This window comes from Bufo gargarizans, chromosome 1, assembly GCF_014858855.1.
Source record: "Bufo gargarizans isolate SCDJY-AF-19 chromosome 1, ASM1485885v1, whole genome shotgun sequence".
Lineage (NCBI taxonomy): Eukaryota > Metazoa > Chordata > Amphibia > Anura > Bufonidae > Bufo > Bufo gargarizans.
In genome coordinates, this window is record NC_058080.1 from 721,953,032 (window position 1) to 721,972,725 (window position 19,694).

The window sequence follows — 19,694 nt, forward strand, 5'->3', positions numbered from 1 at the left end:
TGAAACTCGAAAAATTTGAATATCGTGCAAAGTTAATTTATTTTGAGGCTGGAGTTACACCTGGTCGATTTCTTGGGGACTGAAATATCGTCATCACAGCGCTGTCCACTTCACTTTCATTAGCTGCGATGTAGACAGCGCTACGCTGCGATCTTGGGCCATGCAAAGCGTGTTGCAGCCAAAGTCGCCATATAGCCCAAGACTTAAAGGGAATCTGTCACTGGTGACCTCCCTGTCCAACTGTTTGCATAGACACATAGCTGTAGTTTTCCTTTCGTTGAACTGAGGCGCAATTCCAGAGTTATGACTCTTTCTTAATATGCAAATTAGATCTTTGGTGCAATGAGGGCGTCACCGTTCCCTCCATGGCTGCTTAGATTGACAGGGCCAGGCAGAGGCAAAATAGCATTTGACGGTCTAGCCACAGAAATGAGTGGGGCTTGGGTGCAACAAGAGCAAGGGTGACGCCTTTATTGCACCAAAGAGCTAATTTGCATATTAAGAAAAATAGCTCGGGAACAGAGCCTCAGATCAACAAAACATAAACAGCGTTTTAATCAGGAGGACCACAGCTATGTGTCTACTATGCAAACAGATAGGAAGTCGCTGGTGACAGATTTACTTTAAAGGCATAAGCTTCGCTGTTGCAGATATTCGGCACCATGGCTGTGTCTGAAGAACTACAATATTTCTTCCTTGCATGATCGAAATGTTCATCTGATATGAGCCAGGGGCACTTCCCTTCCAGTTCTCAGTTGTAAATGTCACTGGAATGATAAGAGAATCTGTTGTTACTTGTTACTTCCTGAAATTGTGCAATACGAGGTATCATGTGAGCAGCGCAGCACAGTGCCTCCTCCCCGCCAGCGCAATCCTATGAACTGATCACCTCCATTCAGCACCTGTATCTATCTATCTAATCTAAGCAAAGAATAAGCCACAGTACTCCAGCCAAGGGCTTGATAACGGTCCTATGATTGGACTGAAACGTTGTTGTCTTTACATGGGTGAATAAACCACCATCTTGAATGAAAACGCCTGGAGTGCTGTGATTTATTTTCTTATGTGAATTTGAACTGTGTATCTTGGCACTCGTGGCATCTCTCTTTTTTGGTCATTATCCCTAAGGAGAGCCACATAGTTGTCTTTGTGTTTCCTATTTTATAATGGAGAAGTAGAGACATAGCCAATTGAAGTCCTGCTCATGGCTCCTTCTAACCTTAGGCCCACCCACGAGGAACTAACCGACAGTGACGCGTAACTTTACTGATTGTAGATGAATTTGCCTGCAGATCTTTGTGGCTCTACAAAAATTTGTCCATACCTGATGACAAAATGAACCCAGTGTGTGATCATCTCAAAAATCACAAGACAGATGAATTGAGCTGCTGGACAATAAGGCATATTAATAACAGTACTTTGTGTTCATTCATATGCAAGTATCTGACATGCCATGAATCCACTAGTCAGCTCAGTGTGACCTTTGAGTTTTATCAGGTTCCCTATGTGAGTAATAGATTGTAAATCATATTCTGTGACATGACAGGACTGACCGGGTTTCTGAGTCACTGGGTTCAGAAGGAGATTGTGATGTAAATAAGGTCTTGATGTCTAAGAAAATTAAAGGACAATATGAATACAGAAGATGTCAATGACAGAGGTTACCTGCACAGACAGTAGTGGAAGGACATTGCTCAGGAGGGGTTGTCTTTTAAGCCGTATGGAGGTCATACAGGGACTTGGGAGAAGATCCTGCTTGGAAATCATAATACTCATTATAATACTCCAGCATCCTGTATTGTACTTTATTATCTCCATTGACAGCTGTAGTGGATGCACAACTAGTGGCCACCATAAAACTCAAGAGAGGGGGGAAATTATTAACCCTGTTTGTTCAATAATGCCACGGTACCTACACTGACAGATAAGTGTGGACCTTAAAAGGGTTGTCCACAAATAATATTCTACAGTTTTCAAACTAGCACCTGGATCTGAATAATTTTGTAATTGCATGTAATGTAGTACTAAAATGTAGTATAGCCACTAAACTATTCACTGACATCTATCTGTACAGCGCCACCTGCTGTTTGCTCTTTTTCTAATTTCTCTGTCCAACTCACTGTGATGCAAGCACATGCTCAGTTCCATCATTAAACTGCCACCAGCTGCAGCAGAAAGGACACGTCTACTGAGAAAAGACACGCCCCCGAGCTTCCAGCTTGAAATAAATCTAGCAGAGCAATGGATCGGGAGAGCTCTGGATCCATTTGAGGTACAGGGCTAGTTTTAGCTTTCTTAGAAAAAGATTGTCATGCATTATATCATATTGGACTTTTATTTTTTACATTAATCATGGGATAACCCATTTATTATTATTATTATTAATATTATAATTATTTATTTTAAAGTGCCATTCATTCCATGGCGCTGTACATCTAAGAGGAGTTACACAAATATAAAAATACAATAAACCAGATACTATTAACAGACTGGTACAGAGGGGTAGAGGACCCTGCACACAAGAGCTTACAATCTATAAGTGAAGAGGAGAACACAGTAGGTGAGGGTATAGGCTGCTCATGTGGCTGTGGGGTGGCAGCATGCTCATTACAGATGGTAGGCTTTCCTGCAATGGTGGATTTTCAGGTTACAGTTGAAGGTTTGGATGTTGGGGGAGAGCCTCATGTGTTGGGGTAGCGAGTTCCAGAATAGGGGAGAGGCACGCGAGAAATCCTGTAGTCGATTGCGTGAGGAACAGGTGAGAGGAGAACTGAAGAGGAGGTCCTGTGAGGATCTGAGATTACGTGTGGGGATGTATCGAGAAAGCAGGTCAGAAATGTAAGGAGGGGACAGGTTGTGGACGGCCTTATATGTAGTTGTAAGTACTTTAAACTGAATTCGCTGGGCAATGGGGAGTCAGGGAAGAGATTGGCAGAGAGGAGAAACGAGGGGAGAGATGGATTAACCGGGCAGCAGAGTTAAGAATAAATTGGAGGGCAGCGAGAGTGCTGGATGGGAGGCCACACAGGAGGATGTTGCAGTAGTCCAGGCGGGAGATGATGGGTGCATGCACTAGTATTTTAGTTGACTCAGGGATGAGGAAGGAGCGAGAACGAGAGATGTTCTTAAGTTGGAAATGGCAGGTGGAGGTGAGGGTTTAGATGTGTGGCCTAAAGGACAGGGCAGACTCCAATGTTACCCCCCAGGCAGCGGGCCTGGGAGACTGGAGAAAGCGTTGTGCTATTAACTGCAATGGAGAGGTCAGGTGGGGGGGCTTTAGGAGTTTTAGGAAGCAGGAGGAGAAAAATAAAGACAGAGCCGACAAACACGCTGGGACTCTGGATAGGAGGGAAGCAACATCTGGGCCGAAGAGGCAGATTTAAGTGTCGTCAGCATAGAGGTGGTATTGAAAGCCTTGGGCCTCTATAAGCTGTCCCAGGCCGAATGTATAAATGGAGAAAAGTAGGAGACCCCTTTAATAATCATATATAAGAAACAGTCGCTATATAATCTAATAAAAAGGTGGGACTACTATTTCCATACTGCCTTACAGTGCCATATTGCCTCTACTGATTATGTAAGCGGAGGTGTTGAGCCTCATGCACGCGTCTGTGGAGCACGGACCGTGAGATACTGGCCTGGATTCCTGCAGAGCGCAGGAGCGCACAGCGTCATTGGCTGCTATGACGGCGTGCGCTTCGGACCTGTGCATGAGGCTGTACTACATATAAAAAGCAGTCGCTACATTACAGAAGGGCGTAATCGTTTATATATCGCCCTACAATAAGACAGAACTGACTCCCACTGACTACATTAGGGCTCATGCACACGGCCGTAGCCGTTTGTGCGGTCCGCAGATTGAGGAGCTGAAAAAAACCTATACCGGCCGTGTACCTTCCGCATTTTGCGGAACAGAACATCCGGCCCATAGTAGAACAGTCCTATCCTTGTCTGTAAAATTGTATTTTTGCAGATGCAATGGAACGGACATACGGATGCGGACAAAAAGCACGGTCATGTGTATTGCGTCGTGTCATTGATCAAGCCGTCGAGGAGCTGGAGGATGAGGAAGTCGCAATGCTGAATGAATTCCCGGGGGGGGGGGGGGGCTACTCCATCTGAGATAAGTCAGCAGGATTCTGAAGAGGAGTCAGAGGAGGATGGTGGCTGGGGGGAGGAGGAGTAGTAAGAAGAGCAGGCTTTAAACTTTTCTGGGATCCCTGGTGTTGTCCGTGGCTGGGGGGAGGAGACTGATGACTACATTCTCCTGGGTGATGAGCAGGAGCCAGGGTGCTCCACCGCTTCCAATTTAGTGCAATTTGGGGCCTTCATGCTCCAGTGTTTGAAGAGGTACCCCCGTATAAAAAGCATAAAGGGCAAGGACCAGTACTGGGTGGCAACGTACTTAGACCCCCGATACAAACACAAAATGGCGGATATGTTACCAGCATCACAGAGGGCTGTCAGAATGCAGCATTTCCAGGCCTTGCTGCGAGAGATGCTGCATTCTGCTGTTGCGGTCACTGGCAGAGGAACTTCCACCCAGAGCGAAACAGGTGTGGGTACCAATCCTACCGCGCCTGTAAAAAGAGGGCGGTTTGAAGATGTGTTGGTCACTTCAGACATGAGATCATTTTTTCAGCCAACCCATCAACAGCTGCTCTCCAGATCCAGCCTCAGAGAACCGACAGGTGTCCACTGTCCAACTACATTGGGTTAATGGCCGATGTGGACGCTCTGAGAAGCGAGGAACCCCTTGACTACTGGGTGTGCAGGCTTGACCTGTGGCCAGAGCTGGCACAATCTGTCATGGAACTCTTGGCTTGCCCCTCGTCGAGTGTCCTGTCCGAAAGGACGTTCAGCACAGCGGGGGGATCATGACCGATAAGCGCACTCGCCTAGCTCACCATAGTGTAGACTACCTCACATTTTTAAAAATGAATGAGGCATGGATCTCGGAGGAATTCAACACCTGTAATGACCACGTGTAGTTGAGTTTCCTCATGCCAGCCCACACATATCTGCCACCACCCAGAACAAAGAATAGTCCTTGCCTTATGTATATGCAGCGGCATTAAAGGACTTTGCTGTCAGGTGAATGCCTAATTTTTGGGGCCTGTACTGGCCAACAGTTACATAATTATCCAGTGACCTCCTAATGCACCTCCAGCCACAGAATCCAAAGTTCTTTGCTGTCAGGTGAATGCCTGTTGCCTAATTTTTGGGGCCTGTACTGGCCGACAGTTAAATTTTTTATCTCTAGCCACATAATCACACCCCTGTCTCACTGACTGCTGGCGTATGAACTGCATTCACCATAAGGACCTTCTAATGTCACAGGGTCATGTGACTATGCCCCCCACCCCGTACTGTGCCCTCTTATATCCTGCATTGTGCCCTCTTACCACACCCTATGCAGTGCCCCTAGTCATTCTCTGTACTGTGCCCTCTTATACCCTTTTATCCGGTCACGGTATGGCGGTGTTATCCAGTCACTGTACAGAGGTGTTATCCTGTCAATGTATGGCGGTGGTATCCAATATCTGGATGGCCAGAACTGTATCCCTTTCCCTGCCCACGCCATCCTTTTTTAGACCTGGCATGAGCGGGAAAAATATGCAGATTGCGGTGCTAAGGACCTTTGCACCACAATCTGTCAGAAATAAGCCTAACATAGATGTATTTCTATATAATAAATGACCACAAAATATGTATTAATATTCGGGGGTAGGGCTAATATCTCTATAGTATATAGATTCTAGTGTATTATACTGTGCCCTGTGTTTCCCAGTAGAAAATGATCTTTGGGAAGCACAGTCCTCATCCCTGACCACCAGGACCAGGTAGCGCTCTGTCAGTACATGGTGGCCTCCCCTCTCTGCCACGCGGCTCGCTGTGTCCTGGGGCTTATTCTGACACTAGGGCTGGGTTCACATCCTATTTTTGCCATCCATTTAATGTATACCAAAAATGTATGCGTTACCAGATGCCTCAGACTGATGCCGTACAGTGGCGTCCGTTCACCATACAGTTCCATGGTAGAAAAATGTTTTACATTAACGTATGCATTTTTTTAAATGGACTTTGCAGGTTACAAAAATGTGGAAACCGATAGAAAAAAAAATTCTAGGCTCCAGCAGGGCACATTTTTGAGAATTTCCCTTTAAGACGCATAAAAATGGCCCCTGATTAAAATACATATTTTTTGTGGGAATTTTTGGCAATGACTCCCCTTTAGTATGTAGTATGTCCGCCCGGCCAATGTTCGTCCATTACTACTCCTAAATGTTGCAACAAAGTCGCAACTGGCATGCTGTGCGACATTTTAACATTAAAAAACGTACATATCTGTGTGTCTCACAGCTGAGACATTTTCTAAGACCCTTTTTAAAGCATTTAAAAAGCCCTTCTGTTGATGGTTCTCCTGCCCCCCCCCCAGGTACCTAAATTTGGCTCATAAATATTTCCCCTTTCTCTGCTACAATGTTGCAGAATTCTAATGAATGGGAGACATTGTAGCGGCCGGATCACCTCCTGATCTGAGTGATGAATTTTCTCACAACATCGCCCATTGTCTCCGGAGAGGCCGACACAAGCACACCTGAGGCGCAGGCAGGATGACGCTCCCTTAAAGAGACAGGAGCGTTACACAATCGCCTTCTGCACATTCCCTCAGTAACAATTGCTGCTTTGTCTGTAAGAAATAGAACCTACAGATCTCAAGAGCTTATAGGACAAGCCCTTAGTTCTTCTATAAAAAGTATTTCAAACTCGTTCTCAGGCTACATTCATAACGCGTGGTGGACAGCAAACCGCAGATTCGCAAAACACGGGCACTGACCTTGCGCACTCCATAGCACAGTGCCATTGACTTCAATGGGTCAGCTATTCACAAGATGCTGAAAAAGATAGGACATGTCCAATCTTTTGCAGCGGACCCAGAAGCCCACAGAAATGTAGGCCTGTTTCACATGTGCCAGTTCTAGCTCCAGATATCACGCATTATATTTGCGTTCAGGAAAAATCGCAGCATGTTCTATATTGTGCGTTTTTCACGCAGCCCAAGCTTCGTAGAAGTGAAGGGGGCTCGCAATCCAGATGCAATACGTTTTTCGCTGATGGTTGCTGGAAATGTAGATTGTTATTCTTAAGTTTTTCTTCACGCACATGAAACACGAATGCAATCCAGATACAATCCGGGAGAGAAAAAACGCCAACACTGAACACAGTCCCAGAAAAAAACGGATTGACCTTGTGTGCAACACCATCAGTTTTTCCTTGAAAAGATCCTGACACATGTGAAGGACTTTTCAACCCGGCAGGCTGTTCTGGCAAGGGACAGTCTGCCAGATTTCTCTAAGTTCCTGCATTGCCGGAAGCTACCGCATTGCCGTCCGGCCCCATTAACTATCATGGGGACCAGCGGAGATCCGGCCGCAACTCGGGAAAATATGCCGATAATCGGCTGGACGAAAACGTTAATTTTCAGCATATTTGCTGGGTTGCGGACGGATCTCCTCCTGTCTCCATTAATAGGTCCAGCGGCCATCAGGTAGTGTCTGGCAGGCCGGCCGAACCAGCCTAATACTACAGATCTCCAGCAAGAATTTCACCCCAATTTAGAAGCTGAAATCTGTGTCAAGTCTGCAAGATTTGCGCATCCAAAATCCACAGCAAAATCTACAGTTTGGTGTCTTGCAGAAAGTCTGGATGGATTTTTGTGCAGATTTCTGTGGGTTCTGCACCAAAAACCATGTGTTACTTGAGGTTTTTGGTGCCGGAGCAGATGCCAACTGTATATACACCGCAATACTTTTGGGTGTACCCAAACGTGAGAGGCGCATGCACAGTCGGCATCTGCGCAGCTCATGTAGAAGCAGCAGAGCCTCTGTGCGTGCACTGCCGCTTTGCACTATGGCGGAAGTCTGCAGCATAAATTGGCATACTGTGGATTTAAAGTCGGCAGTGCAGATGGATTTACACTTTTTTAGGGATTTTCCTAAATTCTACTCCTTATTGCATCTGCTGTAAAACACTGCAGATGTACAGTACTGCACCATGCACATGTGCGGCAGCAGGAATGCCACGTATGGATCCAGGAGTGTGGACATACCTTTACAGTGCATCAGAGTTGTGTCGTTGTCAGTTGTCCATGTTTAGGATGAATTCTGAGTTAGCAAACGCCGGGGCACATTTACTAATGGACTTGCGACTATTTTAGGTGTAACATAGTCGCAAATCCCCCTTTTTTTTTCTGGCCATGTGACAATATTTAGTTGCACGGCTAGTTTTATGCCGCATCCGCTAGTTGGACGTGACGAGGCTTAGTGGGGGGGTGTCGGGGGCCGAGACTCCAACCCCAGCAAATTTACTAATATTTATGTCTGGAAACGGGCGTAACTATTAGCAAAAAACTAGGCCAGCCCCTGGTGGGCCTCATCATAAATTCGACAAATCTAATGGCAGCTCAGGGGGTAAACTATAAGCAGCGTAAAAAGCCGGTCTTGGTAAATGTGCCCCAGTGGTCTGAATGCTCTCCCATGTTGGGGAGACAATATCCTGAGCGCTGAGTGAAGCCCAGTTCATTTATAAAAAATGTAACATAAATATGTGCAAGCCTCGTGGCTGAAAACCAGTGCAATTTGTGGTAAAGCCACGTGCTGCATTGCTGTGCGGTTCTTGGATGCATAGCACACTGCAGATACATATACAGTACACCCAACTGCTGAAATTATAAGGCTGCATTCACACACGCAGTACTCAATGCAATATCTGATTTCTTTTTTCAGTTTTTGAGCCAAACACAGCAGTGGATAGAAAAGAGAGAAGAACCGTCTGCCTTTTCTATATACTTTATTCGCCTTTTTGGCGTAACTTCCATGGAGGCGGCCATGCGACTGCTATGGGCCCCAAGAAAGGAGGTTGACATAGGTTCACCTAATTTTCCATAAGTTGCCACTAGAGAGATCTCAGTGAAAAGAGATTTTTAAGGCTACCCTTGCAGTCAATGGTAACTGTATACATTCCAGTAAAGAAAAGGGGGTTAGTCAGCCCCTCCCAATGCGCAGGAGCACGCTGCCATGGCTGAAAACATAGAGAAAAAGAGACAATGCAACAGTACCCTGCAAACCAGATAAAGTACAATAATGCCATAGTCACCAAAAATATGATAATGCTAATGCTACGCTTATTTATAAAGTGAGATGCTTGGCAAATGCATTTTGTACAAAACCATTTGAGCCCGTCCGCCGGACGTCAAGGCGATCTCTGTAAATAATACCTGTTATGCGCCATAATGGCCGCCATAAAGTGTATACATCCCAGTGCACTGAGCTCCCCCTAGTGGAGGCCACAAGGAGCCGGTTTTATTAATATACTACAGTTTTGTTCAAATAAAGCAGTGTGTTTAAAAAGTGAATAAAGCTCAAAATCCTTCTAATATCTTCTATTTCCATACACACAAATGCATTGGGAACACTACACATTCTATTCCAAATCAAAACATGAAGAAAAATATATCAAATTTGTGTTGTTCCTCTAAACAAATTGAAGAAAAGTGAATATTAGACTGGTCACAAAAATAGCAGTGTTTGTATTCTTCTTTACAAACTCAAACATTCACTATATAAAATGAAAAATGTCGCAAGATTTTGCTTTCCTTTGAATCACTTTACTAATATTTAGCTGTATAACCGCTGTTTCTGAGAACTGCTGTCCATCTGTGCTGCTCGGAGTCACCACCTTCTGGCCCCTGTGAACAGGTATCCAGCCCAGGATGATTGGACTACATTCCACAGTTCTTCTCTATTTCTTGGTTTTGCCTCAGAAACTGCATTTTTGATGTCACCCCACAAATTTTCTATTGGATTAAGATCCGGGTATTGGGCTGACCACTCCATAACGTCAATCTTGTTGGTCTGGAACCAAGATGTTGCACGTTTACTGATGTGTTTGGGGTCGTTGTCTTGTTGGAACACCCACTTCAAGGGCATTTCCTCTTCAGCATAAGGCAGCATGACCTCTTCAAGTATTCAAACTGATCCATAATCCCTGATATGCGATAAATAGGCCCAACACCGTAGTAAGAGAAACATCCCCATATCATGATGCTTGGCCACCATGCTTCACTGTCTTCACAGTGTACTGTGTCTTGAATTCAGTGTTTGGGGGTCGTCTGACAAACTGTCTCCGGCCACTAGACCCAAAAAGAACAATCTTACTTTCATCAGTCCACAACATGTCTCTTTAGGCTGTCAATGTGCTCTTTGACAAATTGTAACCTCTTCAGCACATGTCTTTTTTTCAACAGTGGGACTTTGCGGGGGCTTCTTGCAGATAGCTTGGCTTCACAGAGGCGTCTTCTAATTGTAACAGTACTCACAGGGAACTTTAGACCTTCTTTGATCTTCCTGGAGCTGATTGTTGTCTTTGCCATTTTGGCTATTCTTCTATCCATTCGAATGGTAGTTTTTCACTTTCTTCCACGTCTTTCAGGTTTTGGTTGCCATTTTAAAGCATTTGCGATCATTTTAGCTGAGCAGCCTATCATTTTCTGCACTTATTTATATGTTTTACCCTCTTCAATCAACTTTTTAGTCAAGGTACGCTGTTCTTCTGAACAATGTCTGGAACAACCAATTTTCCTCAGAATTTCAGAGAGAAATGCACTGTAACCAGCATGTACAACATTTGCTGCCTTCTTTCCTTAAATAAGGGCAATAATTGCCACCTGTTTTTCAAAGAATGAATGACCGCACTCATTGAACTCCACACTGCTATTATTTTGAACATGCCCCTTTCAATTAGTGATTCAATTACACAGAATCAGCAGCATGCATGTCATGTCTGTTGGGTTTCTATTACTCTACTACACCTGCTAGTAAATTATTTGCCATTTAGAAATATCATTTCTACCAAAAACAGTGATTTATCAGGTTAGTGATGTCTGACTGCTATTATTTTGAACACAACTGTACATGAAGGGTTAGCAGGAGGCATGGAACTGTATGATGGGGGAGATTAATCAATGTATTCGTACCAATATGCTGTTCAGACTAAGCACTATGTTTATTAAGAACCTGTTCCACTTTTTAGAATTAAGTGGGTGAGGGGGGTGTTACATTTTTATTAGATTTTTATATATATAACATTTTCTCTGCTTATTAAAAAAATAGAAAATCTGTCAGAAATCTGGTCGTACTTTGCACTATGCATTACCTAGGAATGTTTGACGCATGAAAACTGGGAAAGTGGGCAGTACCACCCATACTAAGTATTCTGAGATCTGTGTACTCCCTTGGCTTCACTCTTAGGTTTTGTCAATTAAAAAAAAAAATGGTTTGAAAACTGCATAATAAATGGTCGCCACCTAATATTACATTTCAGCTGTTTACTGGAGGGGTGGAATCTGGATCCACAACTTGTCCAACCTGTGATGAAACCACTTATTTAAAATAAATGGCAGAAGGGATTATTGGATTTCATTTCCATACGTTATTACTGCTATTTTATTGTACTGTACGTAGCGTATTACTTTTTCGTTTGTAATAGTTTTTTCCCCTTTTCATCATCTTCCAAGAAATGAACACAACCAACAAATTATTAACCCTTCCCTTCCTAAAATATAACTTTTAATCGGTTAATTGAAACATATAGAATGCTCCTACTGGATTGTACATTATCAATCAGATATATCTTGATCATATAGTAACCATTAGAGATGAGCAAATCGATTCAGACGAAGTGGAATTCGATTTGAATTTCAGGAAAAATTCGATTCGCAACGAATGTGAATTTCCTCGTGCTTCGTGGTAACGAATCACAATTTTTCCTAAAATGGTGGCTACACATGTGAGGACATGGGGCAAGGAAGTCTGGGAAGGCGGACTGACCCATAATGCCATGCATGCAGCCAATCAGCAGCAAGTCAGCCCTGTGATGTCACAGCCCTATAAATACGGCGGCCATCTTACAATCAGACATTTTCAAGTGTTCTGAGTGCAGGGACAGACGTGAGAAGGCTCTAGGGACAGCAATTGGAAAAACCTGATTGTGGAAAAAAACCTGAAAAACAGGGAAAGGATAGGGAGGAATCATTGCACAGCATCTTAGTGCAGGGAGAGACATCAGAAGGCGCTACAGCGTTCACCTGAGGGGTTAGATCATGTGACACTTTGATAGAGCAGATCGTTACGGACGTGGCAATACCTAATATGTATACTTTTTCTTATTTAAGTTTTACACAATAATAGCATTTTTGAAACAAAAAAAAAAGTTGTAGTGTCTCCATTGTCTGATTTTTTTTGACCGATTGTCTTAGTTAGGGTTTCATTTTTTGCAGTATGAGATGGCGGTTTGATTGGTACTATATTGGGGGGCATACGCCTTTTTGATCGCTTGGTGTTGCAATTTTTGTGATGTAAGGTGACAAAAATGGCTTTTTTGGCACTGTTTTTTTTTTATGGTCTTTATCGAACAAGGTGGATCATGTTATATATTTATAGAACAGGACGTTACGGACCTGGCAATACCAAATATGTCTATTTTATATACATATATATATATATATATATATATATATATATATATTTGTGGTCCTGGCTACGGTGAGAGACCGTGGCTGAGGACAGGGGGGGGGGGGGGAAGGGATGACAGGCTGTCTGCTACAGATGGCTGGGGTGTGCGGGAAGCCATTGCCGGGTGCGAGCTAAATGAGGGGCATGCCTGATGGTGAGAAAGGTGAAGAAAGGGGAAGGGTGGGAGGGGTGAGAGCGCGGCGTCCATGATGGGAGCGTGAGGTGGCACTAAATAGGCCTCCTCCGCCCCTCCCACAAACACAGGCTGAGCTTCAGCCTTACTACTTGTGGTCCTGGCTACGGTGAGAGACCGTGGCTGAGGACAGGGGGGGGGGGGGGAAGGGATGACAGGCTGTCTGCTACAGATGGCTGGGGTGTGCGGGAAGCCATTGCCGGGTGCGAGCTAAATGAGGGGCAAAAGTCAACGGGTAGGAAATGTGAGGGTAGAACTCATAGGGCTAAGTTGGTGAAAGCCTTGGCGATCTCGGCTCGTGGATTAGGGATGTGATGCGTGAAGCAGGAGGATTGCCATCTGCCCATTTCCTGGATGACGTGTGCTGGGACCCCGTGACTTGATGCTGCGGAAGCCGCGCCTATGCGGAACGAATGCCCTGAGATGGCCTTGGCATCGAACCCCAGCCCGGAAGCTAAAGTTCTGATGTGATGGATGAACTGTGAAGTTGACAGACCTTTGGAGTTGAAGGGAAAGAGAGGGCTGCCTGGCGCGGAAACTGTTGAGATAGCGAGAAGCTTGTTGAACACGGCCACCGGGCACCATTCATTGAAGGTCTGGAAGTAGACAATTTTGACTGGAGGTCCTACTTGGGAAGTTTTGGTGGAAGGGAGAGAAAGGGTGCAATGGGTCTGCTGCCAGACCAGCTGGTCTGAAGTGAGGCTTGCGTGTCCCGGAGAGCTGGTGAATTCCCCGGGCTGTAAGAACCCGTAGAAACTGAGATACATGGCAGCTTTGATCACTATGCTTTTGTATGGCCCGAAAGGATCGTTGTCTAGGAAGGTGGAAAAAGCCCTGAACATTGTCCCGGTGACTGGTTTCCTGCGGGACTCCGGCTTGTTGCTGCTCTTTTGGAACCCTCTAAGGGTGGATTTGATGGCCTGGGAAGAAAATATGGACTGGCTGCCTGGGAAATCTAAAGTGAGGAAATATTGTACCCCTGCCAGGTACAATTTGATGGTGCTGAAAGATAGGTGAAGGTCTGTGTGACAATAAGCCAGGAATGCCATGAGATGAGTTGTTTGATCCAGATGTCCTTGTGGGTGTCTGAGGGAGAATTGTGAGAAGGTTTCCCACCCGGTCTTGTAGTTCCTGGCTGTATTGAGGGATAGGGAGTTATGGATGAGTGACTTGGCAGTTCTGACATGCTTGCTCAATCCATCATCGGTGTCTCGATGGCGGGTGGAGGAACCCCCGATGGATCGGCGTCTGGCATCACCTGCCAAAGTGTCCTTTCGGATATTATCGGGAACGAAATGTGATGGGGAAATGGTGAAGGAGCTGGGGGCCTGGCTTGGGGTTGGGGCATGAATGGCGGACGGGCCTGGAGTCGGAGAGGTGGGAGTGCTTGAACTTGATGGCCTGGTTTCCACCACTAGCAACCTGGTCTGCATGTCGGACACCGAACTGGTGAGAGTGTTGATAGCGGAATGAAGCTGGGCCAGCGCTGTCTGGACCGTGGACAGAGACACCTGCTCTTCAGCCGCTGAGATAGGCCCTGCCGTCAGTAGCCTGTACAACTCAGCTTTGCGGGCTGAGGCAGGATAGCGGATGTCTCTCCTGGTTAATTCGGCCATGAGTTTCGGGATGGTCCATTGCCTGCATGAAAGAGTGCTTCCGTGGGCTGAGCCGGGCGATTCCGGAATGGAGCGAGTCTCGGCGATATCCGATGCGTGAGACATCGTGCTGTGAACAGGAAAAATGGAAGGTAAGAGTGATAGAGCCACCTGACACCAGCGAGAGAGCCACCTAACACCAGCGAGTGAATCGGTGAAACCCTCTGAATGACACCGAAGAGTGACCGAATCCGTTACCAGGAAGAGGTTAAGAGGCCCAACCTACCTGATGAGCTGGCCTAGACTACCTGAAGGAAAAAGACCTGCGGATGCTAGCCTGATCCTAAGGAATGAAGTAGTGAAATCAAACTTACCTGGACTTGGCTGATGCAATCGTAAACGAAAACGACCTGGATGAAAAAAGGTGACCTGGGATTGGTACCTTGAGGAATTCGCCTAGCGAACTTCGAACCGAACAGACCTCCGGGGTGACCCTAGAAACATGGGGTGAAGTTTGAGAGCAGAAGAAGGTAGAACCTGACGTGAATCAGGGAGCGAAAGCTGAGTCAAGCTTGACCGTGCCTGACACCTGTGAGGTGCCCCTGAATGACTTGACGCCTTGCAGGCGGCCGGAACCCGTGGGCTAGCTGCGTGGCTAGAGGCGAAGCTCGTGAGGCGCATCGAGGCACCTGGATTAGGACGGGGCGAGTGAGTAGCGCATGAGACGTGGGAACCTGTCCCTGATGCGTGTCAGGGCGGTGGATGAACCTGATGCATGTCCGGAAAACTCACGTGGACTGCTGCGTGGCAGACCACAACTGAAGCCTGATACGTGTTAGGGAAAGAAAACGAGACGGAAAGGGCAACTGCTGCGTGGCAGATGATTACGTGAAAGAAACATTTAAATTGACGTAAATCTGCTGCGTGGCAGACAAGCATGAATGAATCTTAAGGAAAAGACGAAATTGACATGAGTCTGCTGCGTGGCAGACAATAGCGTGGACAGACAATTGTATGAAGGAACCTAAGGAACATTGACATGAATCTGCTGCGTGGCAGACAACAGCGTGGCTGAACCCAAGGATAATTTGACCTAAATCTGCTGCGTGGCAGACAATAGCGTGGATGAACCTAAGGAACAGACAAAATTGACATGAATCCGCTGCGTGGCAGACAATAGCGTGGATGAATCTAAGGAACAGACAACATTGACATGAATCCGCTGCGTGGCAGACAATGCGTAAATGAACCTGAGGAAAATTGACATGAATCTGCTACGTGGCAGACGATAGCGTGGATGAAACTTAAGGAAGGAAAAATTGACATGAATCTGCTGCGTGGCAGACAATAGCGTGAGCGAACCTGAGGAAAATTGACATGAATCTGCTGCGTGGCAGACAATAGCGTAGATGAACCTAAGGAAAATTGACATGAATCTGCTGCGTGGCAGACAATAGCGTGAGCGAACCTGAGGAAAATTGACATGAATCTGCTGCGTGGCAGACGAAAGCGTGGATGAAACTTAAGGAAGGAAAAATTGACATGAATCTGCTGCGTGGCAGACCATAGCGTGGATGAAACTTAAGGAAGGAAAAATTGACATGAATCTGCTGCGTGGTAGACAATAGCATGAGCAAATCTGAGAAAATTGACATGAATCTGCTACGTGGCAGACAATAGCGTGAGCGAACCTGAGAAAATTTACATGAATCTGCTGCGTGGCAGACAATAGCGTGAGCGAACCTGAGAAAATTTACATGAATCTGCTGCGTGGCAGACAATAGCGTGAGCGAACCTGAGGAAATTGACATGAATCTGCTGCGTGGCAGACAATAGCGTGAGCGAACCTGAGAAAATTGACATGAATCTGCTGCGTGGCAGACAATAGCGTGGATGAAACTTAAGGAAGGAAAAATTGACATGAATCTGCTGCGTGGCAGACAATAGCGTGAGCAAACCTGAGGAAAATTGACATGAATCTGCTGCGTGGCAGACGATAGCGTGAGCGAACCTGAGGAATTTGACATGAGTCTGCTGCGTGGCAGACCATAGCGTGGATGAAACTTAAGGAAGGAAAAATTGACATGAATCTGCTGCGTGGTAGACAATAGCATGAGCAAATCTGAGAAAATTGACATGAATCTGCTACGTGGCAGACAATAGCGTGAGCGAACCTGAGAAAATTTACATGAATCTGCTGCGTGGCAGACAATAGCGTGAGCGAACCTGAGAAAATTTACATGAATCTGCTGCGTGGCAGACAATAGCGTGAGCGAACCTGAGGAAATTGACATGAATCTGCTGCGTGGCAGACAATAGCGTGGATGAAACTTAAGGAAGGAAAAATTGACATGAATCTGCTGCGTGGCAGACAATAGCGTGAGCGAACCTGAGAAAATTGACATGAATCTGCTGCGTGGCAGACAATAGCGTGAGTGAACCTGAGGAAAAAAGACATGAATCTGCTGCGTGGCAGACCATAGCGTGAGCGAACCTGAGGAAATTGACCTGAATCTGCTGCGTGGCAGACCATAGCGTGGACGAAACTTAAGGAAGGAAAAATTGACATGAATCTGCTGCGTGGCAGACAATAGCGTGAGTGAACCTGAGGAAAAAAGACATGAATCTGCTGCGTGGCAGACCATGGCGTGGGTGAAACTTAAGGAAGAAAAACATTGACATGACTCTGCTGTGGCAGATAATGGCGTGGAATGAAATATACCACGTATGTGTGTACCTGAAAAAAGTTTTTTTTTTTTTTTGTTTTTTTTTTTTTGATTGATTGGGGCCTGGCTCCGGCATGTGTGGGACTTTGGTGAAGTATCTGATGCATGGCTGTGGGCGGCGTGCATGGGCTTCCACTGTTTGGAAACCTTGTTTTGGTTGTTGCTGGAGCCCCAGCCAGCTCATTGCCCAGGTATGTACTGTTTTTGCTGAGGCCTCAGCTGTCGGGTTTGCAAGCTGAGCAACCAATGTATGTTTTTTAAGCACCCTGGTGAAGCCAGGATGCTATTTCATGGGATGCCAGGTGAAGGGGTTAATGGGGGGGGGGGGGGGGGGGTTGCTGCGCCAGGGACCCGGCGTCAGTGCTGCCTGGAGACCAGCCGGTGCGGGAGGTGGGGCCAGGTTGCGAACATGCAAAATAAGTGGGAGCGCTGGGGACTCGGCTTCAATGCTGCCTGGCGTTCAGCGGGAGGTGGGGCCAGGAAGCGACATGCGGGTATGTGGGAGCGCGGCGCCGAGGCTCCCAGGACAGGGAGCAGCTCGAGGCGCCGCTTGGCTTACCGGGGGAGCGCGGTTCCAGAGGAAGGAATACTTCGAGCGAAGGCTGGAAGGGGCAGCAGCGTAGGTGAGTGGCAGCGTCGGCACTGTAACCTCGATGCGCAGAGACGTCACGTGAGAGCGCGGCGTCCATGATGGGAGCGTGAGGTGGCACTAAATAGGCCTCCTCCGCCCCTCCCACAAACACAGGCTGAGCTTCAGCCTTACTACATATATATAAGATGAAAAAAACGGACAGCACTCCAGGTAAAAGCTAGTGGTGTTTAATCACCCATGTAGATGGCAACGTTTCAGCTCATACATGAGACTTTCTCGCTTGAGAAAGGCTCTTGTATGAGCTGAAACGTTGCCATCTACATGGGTGATTAAACACCACTAGCTTTTACCTGGAGTGCTGTCCGTTTTTTTCATCTTCTATTGACGGGGTAAGCTGCTACATCCCTGGACATAGCACCCTCCTTGTGTTTTCTTCCAGTGCCGCCATTGTTTTCTTTTTTTCTATATATATATATATATATATATATATATATTTTTTTTTTTATTATTATTATTTTTTTCTAATTTATTTAATTACTTAACTGGGAATATATATATATATATTTTACATGTGAACTGAAACTTTTTTTTTTTTTTTAAACACCTTATTTACTTATTTATTTATTTTTATTTTACACTTTGCGTCTCCCATAAGGTCATAAAAGGCCTCTGGGGGACATTTAACTTCACTTTTCTTCCCCACTATTGATTTCTCCTGTAACTGGGGCCGACATAGTAGCCCCAGTTACAGGGGAAATACAACCCCCAGAGAGGCTGTACAGCCTCAGTGCAGGGCTGATAGAGGTCTATGGAAGAACTGTCCCTGCCTTCTCTCTGGGTTGACCTGCTGTCACTGACAGCGGGCAACCCGCTCTGCAGCTGCACGATAAGCGTGCAGCTGCCATCTCTGAATGGACGTTCCAGAACGTCCATTCAGAGATAAGCATCCGTCCATAGGACGTTTATATCCTATAGGCGAATGTGAGGTGGTTAAAATTATAAGAAAGTAAACTTAAATTCGCCAATATATTATTCCAATCTTCAAGGGAAATTCACGGACAATCAATTTGCCAAGTCTATTGTGCCGGAGAACGTGTATTATTAAATCGTGTTTTTAGCAACACTTTGTAAAGTTGAGAAATGTTAACCTTCTATTCTGTTCCATTTTCCCTATAAATGAATAGACGAAGCGGCCACTCTGTGGCCTCCTCATGCTGCTGCCACCTCCACAATCTCTCGTCGTTGTGCCACCTTCTGGCCCCCTCATGCTGCTGCCACCTCCACAATCTCTCGTCGTCGTGCCACTCTGTGGCCTCCTCATGCTGTGGCCTCCTCATGCTGCTGCCTCCTCCACCCTATGTCACCTTGCCACTCTGTGGTCTCCTGATGCTGACGCCACCGCCACACTAGGTCATTGTGCCACCGTGTGGCCTCCTCCTGATGCTGCTGCCGCCGCCACCTCCACACTCTGTCATTGTGCCATTCTGTGGCCTCCTACTGATGCTGCTGCTGGCTTATGATTTGGTAGCCAAAAGCAGGAGTGGGTACAAAACACAGAAGACATGCAAATATTCCATTCACGTGTCATCTCTGTTTTACATCCACTCCTGTTTTCTTGGCATTAGCAAATAATGATGAATTATTAAGCAAATGCTGACCGAGTGAACGCGAATGCTCCACAGACAGGATCAGTTTTTTGGGGGGCTATTGTTCTGACGGATCAGAGGAAGGGCAAATTATTCAGTGACGTCAACACACACTTACTGCTGACACCCTCTCCACTCTGTCGGGGGGGCTCTACTTGTATAAGCGTTTAATAGAACAGGTTCTCTAGACATCTATGTGGAATCAGCTGAGGGTGGTGTAAAATGAGTGCGCTTCTTCTTGACACTAATATCGACCTGTAAGGCTGAGTTTACTTTTGAGTTATTTGGTCAGTTTTGGCCCAGTAACTGCCCAAATAAGTGAAGTGGGCAGTGATTCTAAGAGCGTCATCTGCATGTTATACTGACT